The sequence below is a fragment of the Otolemur garnettii genome, unplaced genomic scaffold (assembly GCF_000181295.1).
Source record: "Otolemur garnettii isolate 467f Iridium unplaced genomic scaffold, OtoGar3 scaffold00309, whole genome shotgun sequence".
NCBI classification, from domain to species: Eukaryota; Metazoa; Chordata; class Mammalia; order Primates; family Galagidae; genus Otolemur; species Otolemur garnettii.
In genome coordinates this window covers 461,291-473,796 of record NW_003852704.1, presented here as the reverse complement: position 1 = coordinate 473,796, position 12,506 = coordinate 461,291, and positions in this window count along the sequence as shown.

Sequence of the window (12,506 nt, the reverse complement as noted above, 5' to 3'; positions counted from 1 at the left end):
TCACTTAAATATCAATTTTTAATCCAACATGTCAATATGTTGTTTATCATATTGCATCCTTATTCATCAGTGAAATATGTCTGTAATTTCCCCTTTATAATAATATATTTTTTTCTAATTTTACTATCAGGGGTATCCAGACTAAGTAGAATGATTTTGAAGTATTTCTATTTCTATTTCTACTGTCTGTAAGACTTGGCGTTATCTGGTTTTTTTTAGAAATTATTTTTTACTTTTATTTATATATATTAGTTGTCTTTTTTTAAGACTTTAGTAAAAACATAACAAGAAAAAAAATTTGTTTGCTATTTGTATTTTGTCTTGTATACTCTGTAACAAACAAGTAGTAAATGATTATGTATTAAAAAAAAGAAAAAATAGTGACTAATTCTCATATAAATTGTATTTAAATTTGACCAAAGTACATTACTTAAATATTAATTTTTAATTCAACATGTTAATATGTTGTTTATCATATTGCATCCTCATTTATAAGTGAAATATGTTTGTAATTTCTCTTTTACAATAATATATTTTCTCCAATTTTAATATCAGGTGTATCCAGATTAAGTAGAATGATTTTGAAGTATTTCTTTTCTATTGTCTATAAGATTTGGTATGATCTGTTTTTTTTGAAATTATCTGTTATTTATAAATATTAGTTGTCCATTCTTTTTTTTTTTTTGAGAGTTTGGAAAAAACAAAATAAGAAAAAGTTAACTGATCAAAGTATTCCATAATAGACATACTTCTATCTGACAATGTGAATGTTACTTTCTTTGCATTATTACTATTATTTATTGCAGCAATCTTCTGATTTTTTTCTGAATGTATTTATCTTCTTTCATTCTTTATGAGGTTTTTGTTCTCAGTCCTTATGTTAAATATTATTACTGTCATTAAATTTAGCCTTTTAATTCTGTGAAGGCAAAAATGGAAAACTAATATACACATATATATGTAAGAAAACTTAAAAAAAAAAAGAAAAGAAAAGAAAATTTTTCTATTCTCTTCTGAAGAGATGGTATATGACTTCTTTGGGGACTATTTTTGCTCTTTCTAAAATATTAGAATCTGGTACGGGTGCTCTCACTTTTCAGGTCATTGTTCCAAAAAATGAACATTTTCTTTTCTTGTAGTGCCAGGTAAAATGGAGCAATGACAAGTCCTTATAAGCTTTCTCTCAATAACACCCATTATATATTTTAAGAATAAAAACAAAGATTTAAAGAATAAACACAGTTTAATTCTCTTCTTTTTGTCCGATAGCTTAGTGGCCCTTTTCTTCCTATGTCAATTTTTTTTTATTAGAACAATGAAGTTTACATATACCTTTAAAAAAACATTTCAAAATTCACTTTATTTATTCCTATAATGTGCAGTTGGTATTAAAGAATTACTTGTAAATTTCAAAATGTCTCCCATAAGAATATTACCCTTAACATTACTTTCCACATTGCTACAATTTGCTCACCCTCTGTAGTAGATTTTCTTCATGCATCTTGTATTTCAAGAGTCCTTAATTGTTCTTTCAAGCGTATATAAATAATACCCACCTAATTTAGAAGGATCTTTTGTATATTTGATGGAGCAAAACTGGCCACATGCATTCACTAAAACACTAGTAATGAAAGCAAGCATCAGTGAATTTGAGTGTCAGATTATCTCAAAACGTATTTTAAAAAATCAGAGTATTTCAACACAAAAATGCTTTGAATCAATCACTTGCTCTTTTTAAGACTATACATTCAAATTGTCTATTTTTAACTTTGGATTATTCTCCATAATCAGTCCTCTGTTTGAAAGTGTTAGTGTCTTGGTGCTTTCTATTGTTAATTCATGTTAAATCATGTTAATTTAGGCTTGATTTTGATAAAGCATTTTTTTTTTGCATTTCCTGGATCTATAAAATGTCTTTTAGTATGACCTTTGTTGTTTTAGGTGTATTTTCTTTTAGCAAATGTTTTCTGCAGTTACTACATTTGGGGGATTTTGGTCCAATTCAAATTCTCTTAAGTTAAATAAGTTTGAGCAACTGCTGGAGGGTTATATTTCAGTATAAATTATCCAGTGTAAAGATCTGGGATATAAGAAAGGGTATTGCACCACTTTTTTTGGTTGCACTGGTTTTTTTTTGTTTGATTGTTTTTCTGTATTAATACTCTGATGCACTCAGACTTTTATTTTTTTAAAGGTACTTCAGGAGTCATTACATTTATGCCACTTTTATCCAGTATGAACTCTGATGTCAAGTAATGTGACCAGTTACTAAAGATCTTTCCACTTTTTTAATATTCATAGGATTTCTCTCATATATGGTAAGATAAGAGTACCAGGTAAAGGCTTTGCCACATTCTTCACATATCCCAGGTTTCACTCTAGTACATATCATCTTATGTTTAAAAGGGCTTGTATGATAGTTCAAGACTGCCACATTCTTCACATTTTTAAAAGTCCAGTATGAATTATTTTATGTACACTAAGATGTGAGTAATAGCTATAGAATTTGCCATATTTTTCACAGAATTAGGGTTTTTCTTTAGCATGGATTCTCCTGTGATCATAAAGGTTTGTGTTCTGCTTAAATGCTTTGCCACATTATTTACATTAGTAATATTTCTCTCCAGTATAAATTCTGTTATGTTCCATAAAGGGTGAGCATTTAAAGGCTTTTCCACATTTTTTAACATTTGAAAATTTTCTCAACAGTATGTATTCAAGGGTTTAAATTTGACAATGTTCTAAAGACTTTAAAACAATTATTACATTGGAAGAGTTTGCAATGGGTACTTGTTGCTCATTGGTTAAATTCACTATAACAACATTTTTTATACTTTATATTCCCTCACACTTTATCAGTCTTTTATTAAGTTTAAATCTTTAAGGCCACATCTGCCATACATTCTCAGTACTGCTTTTTAGAATGTATCTTCTATGCCCCACTCTAGAAAATTATCTTGAATATGATAAGAAAACAGCTGGGTGTTTGGCTGCTATCTTGTGACTCTTCACCTTCCATGGTTCTTTGGTCCAAACAGGTGATGAGGTTTGGCTTATAAACTGTAAGACCATTCCTTTCCCAGATTTTGTGATGTCAGTCTCTATGGATCTCCCAGGAACAGCAGGTCACAGGGTTCAGGGGCTGTTACAGACATACCTGGGCCTTCCTGGTAATGGAAAAGTGAAGAAGGACCTGGTGCTCCCAATGAGATTGCAAAAGCTTTCATGGTCCATTTGCCAGAATGGTGATGAGATCACCAATGTTCTCTCTTCAGCACAACTTCTATGGGTTCAGTTTGGATAAGTAGATTGGTCAGTAGGTAAAGCAGAAAACAAATGGTGTACAGAAGAAGATGGGATGGTAAGGGGCGGGGGGAGATGAATTTGAAATGTTTCAGAAACATTTATGAAAAGCTATTCAATAGACTATCTGGACCTGGAGGTACAAGTAGAGTATGAAGTTAGAGTAATAATTTTGATAATCATCAGAATTTATTAATCTGTACAATTCTCACTGTGATAGTGTGATAGACTGAATTATCTTCTCTTCCAAGTTCATATGCTGAAGCTCTAATATCTAGTGTGACCATTTTTGGAATAAGGGTTTTTAAAAAGATAATTATGGTTAAATGAAGTTGCTTGGTGTCCTTATAAGAAGTGGAGCCACCAGAGTTTTTTCTCTCTCTCTCTTTGCATGAACATACAGATAAAAGGTCATGTGAGGTCATCTTAAGAAGGCAGCCTTCTGCAAGCCAAGAAGAGAGGCCTCACCAATACCCAGCCACTCTGACACCTTAATCTTGGACTTCCAACTTCTAGAACTGTAAGGTAATACAATCTATGTTTTGTTTTGTTTTTTAATGGAAGCCTGAGCTAACTACTACACTAGGATATGCATTAAAAATGACTTTCAAGTCACCTAGGTACACAATGGCTTTTTAAATAAATAGTTTTAAGTCTCTACTTACTTTCCATAATGATAAACTAAGGCAGAATAGTTAAATAACATGGCCAAGCAGCATGACTCTATAAGGATAATTAGCCTTACAATGAAGAGGAAATAGAAACTGCAATTAGGTTCCATTATAGCTTTGGTATAAATTCATGTAAGTAAAAGTAACAATCCATGGTTCAAATATTTAAACATTTATATACACACATGTAAATAAAGTAAGGCTATATGTACTTCCCAGCAACAAGAAGGTAAAGAAAAAATAAAAGTTTAGTTACAAATATAGAAAGCTGCATTTAATTCAATAGGTAGGCAAAACTGATGAGATCTGAAGAGAAACAGAAGACCAAGAGGAGGAGAGCTAGAATTAGGGAAGAATGTGTGAGAGATGAGAAGAAAATTTCCACAGAAAAGAAGAAATCATTGTTCTTCCTTTGCTTACAAATCACATGGGGAAAACAGATGAGTAGATGTTGATAAATTTCTTGTTTTTAGCTTTGGGCAGATTTACATGACTTTGATCCCATTCTGATCCAATTTTCCTCCTACTGGAAGACGAGTTAAGAAAGGAGTAAATTTGTTGGACAAATCTAAGTCGTCAGTGTGACATGGAAGATCTCTGCAACAGCTCTGACTTTATGACACCAGACAAGAAGGAGAGGAATGATATTGCACTATTTCTGTAGAGATCATGTTTCTCTGACTGCCCTTTATTACACTGCAAGTACAGTAGTTTTCACTTCTGCAAACTGGGAATAGTTCCAGAGGAATGCATCTGGATAACATTTGCCCATTACCCTCCCCAGAAAAGAATTAGTCAGCAAGGGCCTTATTCATAAAAAGAATTCCATCCATTTCTACTTGAATGTCACGTCTTTATGTGGAAACAGTGTGGACTAAGCCCTTTTTTCTACATAAAGAAAGCTTCTCTGTTATTAATGTGTTCCCTTCCCCCCTCCAAAATGTAAGTAGACACTTCTGATTATATACCTGAGGGATCTCAAAGATACAGACATGGCAGGATGGGCTTGGTGCAATGTTCTTGGAATGAATTCAATCCTTTCTGAAAGCAGGTAATATGGAAAGAACTGATTTCAAGATAAATGCATGCTTTTTGAACCATAGAAGAAATATAACAGGATATTTTGAAGCTAAAAGCATAGAAACTTATATTCCAAAACTAGGTGAAAATTTTAAGAAATATAATTTCTATTAAAAATCTGTAGTTACTAGATCCCAGGCTTTCAATCTGGTGTTTTTCTTTACAGAATCCTAATTCCCAGAAGTAGGGAGTTAATCTTCATGGAGTAATACAGTTTTAATAAATCCATAAGGTTGTTAAATTGGGTTGATTGGAATCACACCATTAGACAGTGAATTTTGGGAGATTTTTAATAGTCACCAAGAGTGCCTAAGATTTATGAGCTAGCCAGTTTATTATTTTCTTTTGGTTGAATGATCACTTTAATGTCCTGTGACATACAGTATACCTTGCCTACTGTGGAATATGCTCAATGACAAAAGATTTTAATGTACTCTAAGTCCAGATCATTACATTTCAACTAAAGTACAGTACAAAGTTAAATGTTATGCCTCCCTTCAGGCACTTTAGGGAGATGAAGTATTTTACTGGAGATATTTAATGCATTTCCAACTGTTGCTCTAAGACCCTGCATAAGGGGGGTGGGTGAAGCTCATGCTGAAGTGAGAATTGCCGACAAAAAGATTACATGATCTTTAGAAAAATTTACATTAGAAAAATTATTACAAGAAAAGTATCATAGGCTATTTACACCCTTGGTGCCATCTTTATTGTAGAGACACAACTGACTCTTCAGTTGTACAGAACTATAATAAACACATATATGCATTCACAAGGAAATAAGAAGACATTTTAACTTTACATGTCCACTCACCCATGTAGGATTTGCTCTATGCAGTTACTGTGTGTGTGCTTGAAGGAAACTCTTGGGTCAGAAACTCCCCATATGTTCCTTCCCTGCATTATGGCAAGGTAGAGTAGAATTCTGATCTCAGAAAGAAGAGTACCAAAGAAACTGCTCCCAGCAGGAGTGAGTAAACTCTGTAGTGTTGCCATAAGGGTCTCACGGAAAGTGATGTCGTGGAGAATAAGCACGCTTATTGAAATTGTGTTTTAAATAAAGGTGACCATCTGCTTGCTCAGGCAAAATGGTGAGCTTCTTTATTTGCGGTTGGTTTATATAGGGAATTTTGTACATGTGCACAATACAGCAATGACCTCATTGGTCCATTTAAACATCATATGACTACCTTGTGATTAGCTTCTGATAATCCACTCAACATACATCTTTTGACATAAACTTTCAACATAACCCAATTTAATATAAGTTAATGGAGAACATGTTGTTAGCCATTACTTCTTTGTTCTTATCTGATAATGCCTGAGGCTAGAGAGGAACAAGGTAGATCGAATACCTGCCCTTCCTGGCTTTACTGTTGGAGGCTATAACTTTGAATCTTTAAGCAAGACATAAAGAAACTTCTTAGGCATACAGGAATTTGTGTGCAAACCTCTGCTCCCATGTAAGCCTTAAGTCGAGGGGGGGGGGGTTTGCTGGAGACTTTTATAAGGTATTCTCAGACTGGATTTCTCAAAAGCCTTTCATGAGCCCAGGTTTCATCTGTGCCGTTCCTGGACCTGTCAGCAAGTGACCTTAATCACTTACCACAGATCAGGAAAGGTTACGGATAGGTATCTGGCCAGTTTTCCAAAGGGCTTTTTCATTGTCCTTATAAAGTCAACCTTAATTCCCTAATGCAGTCTGGAAATGATATTCCAGCCAAAGCCTCGGTCATGTTAGGCCCACAACTAACCTGGCCATATGGGATTCTGTCTCAGTTTCTCACAAGTATGGCTGCACAAATTCTTTTCACTACTCTCCCTCAAACTGCTTTTTTGGCCAGAGGCATATAGGTGTTTTGCCTATACTGTGGGAGTTTAAGGTATCTGTGAATGCTTCTCAGTGGACAATCAAACAGAAATATGAAGATTTAAAGGCAATGGAAACAACATCACTATAAAAATCCATTTATCAACCTTAGTTGTAGCACCAGCATGCAAATATCATGTGAAGCATTGTTTTCAGATTTAAATGAAACCCCAAATGTAAAAACATCATGATAAAAAACATAAAATAAGAACATATGACCTTTTGTGTGTCAGATACCCTAGTAATCACCCTGCTAGCATCATTTAATTTATCCTCATGATAACTAGATGAGGCAGGCAGGCCCTCTTACCCCCATTATAGATAAGGAAATTGAGGGCAAAAGAGGTAAAGTTATTTGTGTTAGAGCACACAGTTCATCAGTGTGACATCCAAAACTCAGTTCTAGGCACATGCAAAACCAAACCAACAATCTTCAAAGCATACCACTTTGCCTCAAGAATCATGAAATTTCACAGTTGGCAGTCTCATCAGGCTATGGGCAGCTATGCTTTCTTTTCTCTTGGCCATTAAAAATCTAATATGATTGACCCAATAACTAGTATGTCATATGATTAGTTCTACTCTGGACCAAAAAAGGTCTGGAACCTGGGCCTATGGAAAATGGAACTGATTTCAACAGTACCACATGGAAGTTCACAGGCAATCTGCCTTCCTTTCTGATTGGTTCAAGAGGATCCATTTGAAAGCTTTTTTGTGTCAAATGGGCAAATGACACTTCCTCATGTATTTTCTCAGCATCTACCTTTTTTTAATAACTCATCTCCCTAGTATTATATTCTCTCTTATTCTTCTGGGACTATTGGCCACTCTCCCATGGGCCAATAAAATCATCTTTTCTTCTTAGCCAATCTAACTACCCTGGAGCCACAGGAGAAATGTCTTAGGTTCTTTTCTAAAGACTAACACAACAAGACATTTTCTTTGGTGTGATGATAAGTAAGGAATGCACTGTTTCTATTATTCTTATAAAATTTAAGATCTTTGCATAAAGGAATATGGTTTACAAATAATGGAAAGAAACAAATAAAAATCTAACATTCTGTCAATCTTCATTAAAAAAGGAAACTGGCATTTTGATTCCAAAATGTCTCATGAAGCCAGTTTATTGGCTATATAAATATAAATGCACATATCTGAAATTCAAATGTCTGATTTAAAATAACAAGTCATAGGCCAAAAATGTTGGTGAGATCACTCCCAGATGTTTCACAGAAATGAAGGGAAGAGAGGTCAATGTTCTGTAAATATATATAGTTGCCTGATGCTTCTCTGGTCAATTTCCTCCTCAGCAGAATACATTTAGTGTAATAAACGTTTCATCCGGGAAGCTTTCCAGATTCATCATTAAAATAAAAAAGTAAGCACAGTTTTTCTTAGTGGATCTTTTTTCAATCACAGTATCAGTCATATCTCAGAGGCATGCTGAAATGTGTTGGTGAGTACAAAAGGGTCAGAAGAGAAATGAGAATGTGAAAGAAAGAAATAAAAAATAAGAAAGGGCTATAGGTTTTATAGGGAAGAGTCCTCACTTGTGGAATAAATTTAAGCTCTATGCTTCCTTGTCATCAGCTGGGTGATAGCATAATATATTAGGAATAAAGTTTTTTTCTCACAATGCCTTTTTTTCCTTGGCATAGGCCCAAACGCTATCTCTCATCTAAATTTCTATAATGTTTGTGAACTACTCTACTTTATATTGTTACTTATTTTTTTATTAGACTTTAAATTCACTGAAGTCAGGAAACATGTTTTACATTCGATTGGGTCCTTCTTTGTCTTAGTCTGTTCAAGAAGTCATAGCCAGATACAATAGACTGAGTGACTTAAACCACAGAGATTTATGCACTCACAGTTCTGGAAGCTGAAAATCCTTAATCAGGTGTCCACAAGGGCAGGGTTACCATGAGAGCTCTCTTCATGGCAGGTTGATGTCCGCCCTCTCACTGTGTCTCAAGTGATCTGATCTCTGTGTGCTCACTGAGAAAAAGCAAGGTCTCTGATGTCTCTTCTTTGTCAGTGTGCTAATTTTAGGGGAAGGGCCCCATCCTCATGATGTCATCTAAATCTAATTATCTCCCAAAGGTGCTCTCTCCTAATACAAAATATATACAGAATCAGAGCTTCAACATACAAATTTTTGTGAGACACAAGCATTCAACCCATAGCACTTATTCCACATGGCACACTTTCTGGCACAGTAAAATCACACTGTAAACATTAGTTCACTGAGTGAGTTAAGGACAGTTAGTTCATATGATTTTCATAATCAAAATAAAAGAAATAGTTTGCTTCAGTTTTGAGAACTTTATAATTCCATGATTGAAAAGTCTGAGTGATGCCTTAAGAAGGAGAAAGTTTGCTTAGAGTTGGGTATTTGAAAGATGACAAATTAGAGGGGGAAAGGGAAAGAGGAACTGAAGGAAAGTGTAGAAAGTAGTCTTCTTATTGTCATCCTATTATTTTGACTAAAAGATTTGCAATAGTCAAAAAAGTCTAGAAATGTTAATTCTCTAATTGTCTCAAGCAGTGGCTTTTAAAGTGAAGCACACTCATTCTATAGAACATAAGATAATCTACTTGATATGAGAAGAAAACAGCAAAACTTTCATTTGTATTTTTTATATAAAAAGCTAAAGAAGCAATTAAGCTCCTATACTACTAGAGGCACCCTAAGGAAAATGTCCTACTTTGCCTTTTTATAAGTATTTTGTGATGACTTTTTACGTGTTTATGTGTGCCTGGTTTTGTCTGGGGTTATGAAACAAATATTTCCAAATGGATAAGTGGCTTTAAATAATCAGGAAAATAAAAAAATTATTCTAAGTATTTCAAGCAGAAATGGACTTAATTCATGGAATGAGGTGATTATTAAACCAATGAAGGGATCAAAAGAATAGAATTAAGACTAGTTCTCAGCTATTGATGAAGAAAATTAGGAAGTTTCCATGCAAAGAACTGTCACCAAAGTCATCATTACCACTGACCCACAGCACTGAGAAGATGAACATAAGATGATGGCTTTTGGCCAGGCTTTATCATGTCTCTCAGTTGGCAAGTTCAAGACCTACCATGAAGCTAGAGAAGGCAAAATGATATAGAGCCCCCTGCTTTCAAATCTTCTGAAGTGCATTTTTTTTCTTTTTTTACAGAATCTAAACTGTGTCCAAAACCCTGCTGGCATGGTCTTCCAGATCCTGCAGTCCAAGGAAAAGTCTGGCAGGGAATGGTATGGTTACTGAGTGTCCACCTAAAATTTTTAGTCCAGAAGAAAATATGAATAATGTCAGCCTCAGAAAACAACAAGAAAATGGCAGAGTTGACATTTTACTCATGGCATAAATTTGCAGTCATTATTATGAGATTTTAAAAATAAATAAATAAATATATTAATTTGGTGATATGTATGATTAGTATAGCTACTCTAACTAAATATATATGTGTATATATGTATTTATATTTATGGCACAAAATTATCCCACAAATGGTAAAATTATCAAAAAGGATATTTTAAATATAGATTTATCAGCATAGGAATTTAGTATACATTAGAAGATACCACTTAAGTGATACAAACCTTGACCAAGTACTTCACAGAATTTCACTAAATTTGATAACTATTGGAAGCTCCTGTTAAAGTTTTTAAGTAAATAATGAAAGGTATACACCATAAGGGAAACAATGTCCTTTCTGCCACTGTAAAACTCTTTATAATGATAAACATGGCAATAAACTAAACATTCATAAGTAAGTACTACTGGATCATTTATAAAGTACTCTGCTGAATTTTTGTAGAAAATGAGCATTATAAAAAAGTGTACTGTCTAAGAGGTACGCCATATAGTTTAATCACAGTATGGATATTTCTACCATGTATCATGTCATTTTCTAAAGTCTATGCCAACAATGAAATGCTTGTAGAAGTCATTATGATAAGTTACTACAAAAAAGAGGTCTGAAAGAAGATGAAGACTGAGCATTAAAAGTTTCGTTAATAAAATAATGTTTAAGAGAAAGATGTGTAAGTTTAGCTACCAGTAGAGGAACTGCTTTTCTGAAAATAAAATACCATTATTTAAAAGTTTCAGGAGAAGTATATAGAGATAGTAGAATAAAAGAAATCTCCCCCCAACATTACCCACAAAGGAGTTAGTGCAGTAAGGGGATGGACCGAGTGCTAAAGGAGGACCAGTACGCCCAATTAATAACATTGAGAGCTTTAAAACACAAGAAAATATTTAAAATACCCTACTACGAGATTGCCAGTGACCATTACCATCCTCTAAAAGAAACATTAGTTTTTACCTAATATTACCCTGGCCCAAAGTGTTTTAAAAAATTATTAATTTAAGGTTAAGTATATTTCCTTTTAAAAAAAAAACATAGATAAGCCTTCCAATTCTGTTGGCATTGTTGGTGGTGATGCACAGATGTCAAAAGACAAATAAATATATAATTTATTTGTATATTTGTATTAAAAATAAACATATTTCATTGGGCCTCTCTAAATAAGGAAAATATTTTATCAATGAATGGGAAAATGTTTTTCAAAAGAAAGAAATACTATGGAAGAATACTTTGAAATAAATGTTTGGAATAATTCCATCATTATGTTACTTATTGCCAAAACCAATATGAAACTATAAATGCTCTTAGCAGCATACTTCTATGAAATGTGGAAATAATATACCTTATTTTAAAAAATAATAAAATAAATTTGTAGGATTTTGCTATCAAGGTTGTTAATAAGAAAACTGAAAAATATTTAAGAAACCTTTTTTAATTTTTTTTATTTTTCTATTTTTTTAATTAAATGATAACTGTGTGCCTTAATGCAATCAAGGGGTACAGTGTGGTGTTTTCACATACAATTTGAAATATTTTCATCAAACTGGTTAACATAGCCTTTATGTCATTTTCTTAATTATTGTGTTAAGACGTTTATATTCTAGTTTTAGAAAGAATCACTTGTACCCTTGTAAGATAAACCATAGAGGTGACCCTTCTGCCACCCATCCACTCCCTCTCCTCTCTTCCCCCCCCCCATTCTTAGGCTATAATTAGGTTATAGCTTTCATATGAAAGCTATAAATTAGTTTAAAAATAGGGCTGTGTACATTGGACACTTTCTCTTCCATTCTTGTGATATGTTGCTAAGAAGAACATTTTCCAGCTCCATCCACGTAAACATGAAGGAGGTAAAGTTTCCATCTTTCTTTATGGCTGCATAGTATTCCATGTTGTATGTATACCATAATTTATTGATCCATTCGTGGATCAGTGGGTTCTTGGGCTTCTTCCATGACCTGGCAATTATGAATTGGACTGCAATAAACATTCTGATATAAATATTTTTGTTGTAATGTGGTTTTTGGTCTTATGGATATATACCTAATAAAGGAATGGCAGAATCAAATGACAGATCTATTTTTAGTTCTCTAAGTGTGCTCCAGATGTCTTTCCAAAAGGAACGTATTAGTTTGCATTCCCACTAGCAGTGTAGAAGTGTTCCCTTTTCTCCACATCCATGCCAGCATCTCTGGTTTTGGGATTTTGTGATATGG